This window comes from Rhinatrema bivittatum, chromosome 8 (genome assembly GCF_901001135.1).
Source record: "Rhinatrema bivittatum chromosome 8, aRhiBiv1.1, whole genome shotgun sequence".
In the NCBI taxonomy this organism is placed as follows: Eukaryota; Metazoa; Chordata; class Amphibia; order Gymnophiona; family Rhinatrematidae; genus Rhinatrema; species Rhinatrema bivittatum.
In genome coordinates this window covers 137,970,335-137,977,290 of record NC_042622.1, presented here as the reverse complement: position 1 = coordinate 137,977,290, position 6,956 = coordinate 137,970,335, and the positions used below count along the sequence as shown (strand labels likewise).

The 6,956-nt window shown below is 45.8% G+C and overlaps 1 long non-coding RNA gene across 1 annotated transcript; it reads left to right on the top strand.

The window, feature by feature from the left end:
• Positions 1-3,371: 3,371 nt before the first annotated feature.
• LOC115098060 lies at positions 3,372-5,677 on the top strand. Its single transcript, XR_003858406.1, has 3 exons — positions 3,372-3,462; positions 3,727-3,782; positions 5,616-5,677. It is a non-coding gene; the product is annotated as an uncharacterized LOC115098060 (long non-coding RNA).
• Positions 5,678-6,956: the final 1,279 nt, after the last annotated feature.

Here is a 6,956-nt window from a genome sequence, read left to right as displayed (position 1 = left end):
TTACTCACTAGATGTAGCTGTAGGTATGCGATTCCACCAGGCTGAAGAAGATGGTACTTGCACTGAGGCAGGGAGAGCAGGCCCTCGAGAAGCGAGAACCTGATCCCTGTAAGGCAGCTGAAATAAAGCAGAGGGCCCCCGAGGAGCGGGTACCCAAGTTAGTCAATACCCCGAAGGGCAGAGGGAGAGCTTCCAGCGGCAGCACGGATGCGGCACAGTAGCTTAGTCAGGATTAATCCGAGTCTTTGCTAACTCAGTGAGCTAGCAATTGAATGCAGGCTATATACCCGGATGGCGTGACGTCACTTGAGGGGGACGCCCCCGAGGTTCGCGCCAATGCTGGAATAAAGACATGGCACGCGCGCGAGCACCCAAGTAGGTCCTTGGGAGGAGCATGGCGGGAGGCAGCACCATAGCCCTTCCGGGCTTGCAGACGCAGCGGTAGCCATTTTCCCAAGGTAAGCGGGAGGAGCCGTGAACAAGGTGAGGCAAACGGGGCAAAGCCGTCTAGGACTGACGGACGCAACACAATGAACTTCCATGTAACTTAGAGGGAACATTAGACTGGGTTACTCCAAAAGCAGTGAAAGGTCCACATGCAGAGGGTTTGCCCAGCAAACCTTTGGAAATAGCCAGACAAACCCTGATGTTTTACATTTCATCCCTTCTCACTGGCTACATTTAGTCTGAAAATTCATCCAGACCAAAACAGGAAGTGCTGGGGATGTTCCAGGATGTAGTTTTTACTTTTTACAGACAGTGCTACTATCCATTCTAGTTGGACAAAATTACCTGGTTATCAGTGTCCAGACAAAAAGCTGTCCTAAAATTACCCAGACAATTTCAGATAGGGTAACTTTAGACCAGATATTCAGCTGGTGCAAATTTGGTCTGAATATCAGTGTAAAGTTAACCGATAGACTTGTCTAGGTAACTTCAACTTGACACGGCTGGCTAAATATGGACCTCTCAGTACATGTCGGGAATCCAGAAGTGAAACTCTGATGGGGGTGGGAGAGGATGGTGTAATGGTTATCCCAGCATGCATTTGTGCTAGCTTGCAAACATGCAGCTGAGGCCACACAAGAAAAAAAATGGATAAATAAATCTGTCTTGTTGATCCAAATAAATGTGAGCAGAGGTGTTATTCAGGGTGATTGTTTGCTCTCCTTGGCATTCAGCCGGCAGGATTAATAATACAGGACAGCCTCAATTCTTTGTGTTACAGATTGTGCAAACAACAGTGGCAGTTGACCATTATTTGGCAGCACCTACTGTTCAAACTCTTTGTCCCTAGAAGTTTTATCTCTTTATTGATTTTTTTTTTTTTTTAGCCCTTTATAACCAGGGCAGAAAGCTCTATAACAGTGATTCAATCCATCTGTCTGCCATCCATCTGGGGGCACAATAATTTCCATGAAAATTCACTGATCAGATCCAAGCTTGGGAAGAAGATGGAGCTTGGGCCTGGAACCTCTGCTATAGAAACTGATCAGGGTGAGGTCATTTTCCAAGGGACATCTTTTGAAAAACGTTAAAAATCCTGGCATAATTAGGTTTTCCAATTGGCCGGTATTTGGATGGCCTGCTGGTTTTAAGGAAGGCTATCAGCCGGCAGGCCTTTAAACAGGCAGTGTAATTGCCATTATTCTGCCTGCCATCAGCCTCTATAGCAGCCTCCTCCTTCCATCCCCAAGAACATTTTTCTCATCCTTTCCTCCACACTAATACCGTTGCCACTGCTCCCCCCTCCCTGCAGAGTTTTTTGTCTGAACAATCACCCCTTCCCTACAGACCTTTTCTTCTGAAACGGGCCAGTCTTTGGCCTGCTTATGGAGATGGTGGTAGTGATGACAATAGCTAAGCAGCAACAAGTTGTGAAGGTGCGTGGACCTAGGACTGAGCCAGCGATTATTATACTCTAAAGTCCTACCTTCCGCATGGAAGCCAGGAAGAGGAGGGGGCCATGCTCTCAATCCCAGGCCCTCGCACCTTTACAACCTGTTGCTCATGCCACTACCTCCATAGAAGGGCCTAGGACCAGTCCCTACTTCAGAAGAAAAGGTCCCTGAGAGAGGAGATGTGGAGAAGAAAAGGTCCGTAGCTAGATGTAAGCTGGTTTGTTGTGGAAGAGAGGGAGAGTTCTTGATGGATAAGAAAAGGAACATGGGGAGGGCAAGGTTATGGATGTGAGGAGGCAGGCAGACTTTTTTAAAATTCTTCAAAGTTGGCAACTCTGTGGATCAATGTAGATTTCACTGTCTCTATTGTATTTTAGTGAGGATAGCTTTTCCGAAAGGTACCAGATTGACAGGATTGGAAACCACAGCCCTCCAACTGCCTAAAGAACAGATACAGCATGGGTAGTAACAGTTGTAGAAGCTTCCCTCATACACAATTTCCCCATTAAAGTACATGAATGGCATAAGTGGCAACAGTGCAATTTCCCACACATTCAGTGCACTGCCAAAATGCCTCGCTCAGCCTTGCTCTGGAGGACCTTTAAGTGTAAGAAGTTAATTCTTCAAGTCTGCGCCATCTTTGGTCTCTCTGCTGAGATGGCCAGCTATGGTGCTAAATAGTGCTCAATTGTGATTTGTGGTTCATTGGCAACTGGATTGCAAATGGGTCACCGAACAGTTTTCAGACAGTAATGACTTCTAGTCACTATAGGCTTGACCAGGATTTGAACCAGTGACTTACAGGTAAAAGACTGTGCCAGTTCCTTTGAGTCATCCAACCCCCCCAGATTTCTTCACTGGTAGATTTTATTCATAACACCACCAGACAAAAAATGTGATTATTTTTCTACTTTCTTCCTCTGAAAAGTTCCCCAATGCCTAAAGGCTATCAAGACATTTTTTTCACTATTATGTCTCCTGGGAGTTGTCAGATTTTGGCATGAATTTACCATTGGGCCATAAACGTACAATCTTTTGAGATGGGATGCAACTGTGCAGAGTTATGGGCATGCAGGTTAAGAACTGGGTACATCTACCAATTCTAGTGACTGGGGGAACTGAAATCTTCTTTGCAAAGGAAAACAATCTCTTGTTTATGATAAAAACAGACCATCATGCAAACCCATGCTTCCCAAATACCGGTTGTCAGAACTCACTGCTTCTTTTTGCCAATGCATGGGATGACTATGGAGAACCATCTCCATAAGCGACTCTTCTGTTGGCTCACACCTCGATCCTCCATTGAGTCTCCAGTGCGCCCAGTGGTAGCTCAAGAACAGAGTCACCACACAATAGAATTAAATGCCCACCTCCTTCTTTTGTTGCTCAGCAACCAAGCCCAAATCACAAAGCATTTATGACATCATCGTAATGACTATCTTTGTGGCTAAGCCTTTGCCTTACAGAAACCAACAATAATGTCATAATGCCATTATGTGCGCTGTTTGCCATATTTAGTTGGTGAATAATTAAGAGGCAAAGTTATGCTTGGGTATGGCAGGTGAGTTGGTGGTGCCAGTACAGTTCCCAGCAAGAGGGTAACGTGTCCCATACAAAACCCACTATTTAGAATGGGCATCTTTCTGGTCCCAGCAGAAAGGTCAAGGACCAGACTGAGTTATCTGTTGATTTGCCTCATTGCTCATTGGTCTTATTTATAGGACCAGCTGTAAATATTGCCTAAGAATAATTGTAAATCTGGCTGACAAAAAGTTGAGTTTGAAAGACAGCCTTGAACATGTCTGAATTAATTTGCCTTTCCCAGAGTAATTCCTGCAACTCAGATACCAGGCACCCTGCTCTCTTCTCTTTTGCTGCAAGGTAAGTGTTTTGTTTTATGGGGCTCCCTATATTACTGTTAGGGTTGCTATCCTTTATTTTGTTTGTTTGAAAAAAAAAATTCTTACACAATGGACACTCCTTTTTTAAATTATACCTCATTTTTTAGCTCCCCTCTGGAGTATCCTCTCCCTCCCTCATTGCAGATTTTAGTGTCTTATGTGGAAAGACAAATCTTTCCTACTAGTTCTGCTATGATATCACATGAAAATATTGAATAGAACGGGAGCCAGGTTTGACATTTGTGGCACTGTTAGTCATCCTCCTATCCTTGGAGTGACCTCTGCTTACCCACTGTCCTGTACCGTATATTAATCAGCTTCTAACCCTAAAGAAAGCCCATACTAACTCATCTGTACACCCTATAAGGCTGTGGTTCGCAATCTTTTTTTCTGTTGGGACATATCCAACAGATGATACATGAGTGGCGCACTGAACACACAACCATCATGGTGCTAAGTGTAAACATATACTCTGCATCCACAGAAATTCCCCGCTTCCCAAACTGGAGGAAAAGTCCACATTTTAGCCAGCTAGACTAAAGAAAGCTATTGCTATCCCTGGGAGTGAGTAATGGGAAATTAGATCTGTTTGTATGGGATGGGCCAGGCCCTTGCAACCTGGATTGGCCACTGCTGGGAGACAGGGATACCGAGCTCAATGGACCTTAGTCTGACCCAGCATGGCAATTCTTGTGTTTTTAACAATGGGTGCAGAGCTGAACTAGGATATTTTACTGTACAACTCACCATACAAAAAAAGATATTCTGATGCTAGTGTCATCTCAGTTACAGCAACACAAACTCCCTCTACTACCACTAAGACTGATACAAATGCCTACATGAGAGTAAAATACCTCACCTCAGCCATACACACACAGAGCACAGACAGACCAACCTTCACCAAATACAGAATAAAAGACCACAAATTACAAATGTGGAGACAAAAACTGGAATGGAAATCCCAAGAAGCCACTCTGAATGCAAAACTAGAAACTGGAGAACTAGAAACATTTCCTCCTATACAAAAACAAAAGAAATGCACATTCCCAAAACGGACATTATGGCTCTTGAACCCTGTCACTCCCCCACCATGCCCCCATTATCCCTCTCATTTCCTAACTACTCCCTTTCAGTCATCCTCTGACATGTTCACATCCCCGCAAAACATTCCTGATCCTCCTCGCTGCATCATCTTCCCCATGCTCCCTCTCTCTCCTTCTCAACCTTCTGTGCCTCTCTCCCCCTCCCAGTATACCCCCCGACCACCCCTTCCTGGTGAGCATCCCTCTGACCTCCCCTGCTCAGCAGCCCCCTCACCCCCTCTCCTCAGCAGATTCCTGAACCCCTATCTCTTCACATCTCCCTGCCTAGTAGCACCCTTCCCCTTGCATAACCCCATCTCTTTTTCCCTATCCCATTCCTCTGCCTATAGTACCGACAACCCTTTTCTCCCCCCACCCCACCATGCCCAGCCGCCTGCCCAGACCCTTTATTTTCCCCCACCCCAGTCAGCAAACTCCTGAACTCGTCCCCATCCCCTCACTGCCCTAGTAGCACCCATACCCTCTTCTCTCCCTCCACACCCTCCCTGTCTATCAACACCCACATTTTCTTGTTCTTCTTGCTCCCAGACTCTCCAGTCCAGTCCAGTTCCAGTTCCAAAATCCCCCTCCTCTTTACTGGCAGCAGATGAGGGCAAGAAGCATTCAGGGAAAGGAGGAGAAGAAGCACTAGCAGAAGAGCTGGCAGTGGATCTATGCACGTACAGCCTGCACCTCTCTCCCCTCATGCTACTGCTGTCTTCTACTTTCAGGCCCTGCAGGTTGAAGAGACCATCAGCAGCGTCACTGTTGGCCCCGGCCGGTAGAGATAAAAATTGGTGTTCTGCCTGGCCCAGAAGAGCAGGAATTGGTGATGTCTCGCTCGGATCTGGGTGAAGGATGGAACAGTATCCCACTGGGCCAGGAAGAGACGGAAGCAAGAGCAGCCTCCTGACATGCCCAATAAGGAGAAATCAGCCACTCCCGCTCAGACTGATGAGGAGAGAGCAACCTCCTGCTGACCCATAAACACACCCTCCTGGGATTCCCGTATCACACCAGTGTATCCTGACATACCTGTTAAAAAACCACTGCTGAGGAGCAGCCCACGGGTAAAATCTATTATGGGCAAAAGAATCCGTTGAAGATGCATTTTTGAAAATTCAAATACATTCCATGTGATATAATTTGAATGCATTTTATGTATTAAAAGCCATTCTAATAATTAAAGCAAGATAACAGTTTTTGGATAGTGAAAAACCAGAGCAAATGAGGAAGAAATAGGCCCAAGAAAGTGACCTGTAAATATTCATACCTCAACAGAAGTAACTTTTCTGCTGATTAAGCATTTTTTAAAACTTTGCATAACACCATATTTACACAGAAACAAACTGCTGGGAATTGGAAAGGGCAGGGTAGTTAAAGTTCAGGGGGAGGTGGAGTTGCATAAACTCTTCAGAGACAAACATAGGCAGGGATTGCAAAACAGCTGTGCCTTTGGGAAAAGCAGAGCAGCAGGTGGAGCACAATCTCTGCGCCCCAGTGAGCTGCATTCTCTCTGCCTGCTGTGGGCCAGCATTTGGGTCAGGTCGGCAAGCTGCACCTGGGCCTGAGGCATTGTGCACGGAGCTTTGAAGCCTCAGCTCAAAAACATGAGAACATCCAGTGATAGCAACATTCACAAATTCACTGCAGACAGATAAACAAGTTGGAAAGGGAAATACGCTCGGAGAGTGTACTCAGAAGTGCGTACAGCATTTTTTTTTTTTTTACTAGGATATATGTTATACACAAAGAAGCATTGTCTAGATGGTAGCTATTGCCCCTATTGGTTCTGTTGCAGCTCGTTCGGTCCTCTGCCTTTGCATCACCGTGTGCTCTTTACGGCCTCACATTTCTTCAATGTCACATAGCCTAAATAGTATAAAGCTTTCTCAAACTCTCTCCCTTGCCTTCACCCGCTGCTCTTGCCCAGCCTCATACCTATGTCAGCATTGACATTCTGCAGCTAGCGTAGTTGTTAGAGAAGCATCATTCCCTTCATGTATGGGCAGTGCTAGGAAGTTGCAGTAATACATAACCCCCCCTCCCCCAATAATATGCCAACCACTGAG